The following is a 1,387-nucleotide window of genomic DNA, read 5'->3' as shown; positions in this document are numbered from 1 at the left end:
TAATGCATAATAGCGTTGTTGCTTCAAGCTGAATGCAATCCATTTGCTAGTTTGGCAACCCAAGTGACTGACGTGCTGCGTTTCATTTGCTATTGTGATTACTGTCGGAGCCCAACTGAAGATGCACATTGTACTGTCGCCGTATTGTCAACAAATGAGACATCGCGAATACATGGAAAACTGCGCGTTTTGGCCCGAATTCGTAAGCTGTTGATGGACGGATATGATTATATTACGGTTAGTTGTAAGTAAATTGCTTTAGTTTGATATGTATTTCAACATATTATAATTTCTACAAACGCGTTTCTTTTCTCAGAGCCGGAAGATGCTGACATGGTTAACGATGAAGTCGTCTTCGGCGACTGCGCCTGCATTGTTACTGAACGAGAGCACGGAAGGACTGAGTAAATTAGCTTGGTGCGCGTGACTGGTGACTGGGCTTGGCGTGCACAGACCGTTTGCACTGCATAATGCCCCTGAGCGCATATAGGACCCAAACAGGTCAGAACAGATTTCTCTTATCCAGACGTATGGTGTGGAAGTCCCTTCGGTCTTTTAGATTTAGTTTAGTATTTATTTCCGTATTCGTTATACAAATGAAGAGTCGGTTTGAAAAACGAAACTAATAATTCATGACAGTAGAGTACGATGATTTGCTATGAGCCCCGAGTGTATGATGACTGTTAAAACACGCGCACGCACACGCTCCGTTTGTTACTTGGAATTAAGAGCTGCTCTGCAGTGTCATGTCGACCGTCTTGAGAGAGCAGCCACGTCGGGTACGGACCCTGGTGAATGATGAGAGAACTGTACATTCATTATAGTTTGCACCATTTTCTCCTTTTTCTTCTAGCTTTCTTTTCACGTCGCGGCCAACATGTTTATATGATAACTAGATCTAAACATCGGATTATTGTTAATCAAACTATCTCAGAGATATATATAAGTATTATAAATACGATAAGGAAAAGGGAACTTCATACAGTGTGATTATCTAGTTATTTAGAGATACATCCTGTCTGCATTACTCGACTCTGTGAACACTAACAGTTCTAAAGGAGAGGATACATTGTATAAGTAGCACCCGTGACAATGTTGCATTTGCAAAACCAGTCCTTTATTCGCTGATCGAAAATGGCATGAATAGAGGGTTTATGAACTGCTGCTGCTGATAATACTTTTTATGGAGATGCCTATTTCCTGTCATATAATTTGCTTGTATTTCGTCCGTCCGTCACATTATCAGTTTACGCCTGATATACCCCATGTGTTTGCGGACTTGAAGTCGTTTCATTTTGGTGCAAACTGTGGTGATAATTGACAGCACAGACATGAAAAGTTGACATGCCCATCATATCACGAATCTATGAAAATCCTGTTCTAACTC

This window comes from Penaeus monodon, chromosome 24, assembly GCF_015228065.2.
Source record: "Penaeus monodon isolate SGIC_2016 chromosome 24, NSTDA_Pmon_1, whole genome shotgun sequence".
NCBI classification, from domain to species: domain Eukaryota; kingdom Metazoa; phylum Arthropoda; class Malacostraca; order Decapoda; family Penaeidae; genus Penaeus; species Penaeus monodon.
The sequence above is the reverse complement of the archived record's forward strand: the minus strand, read 5'-3'. Positions refer to the sequence as shown.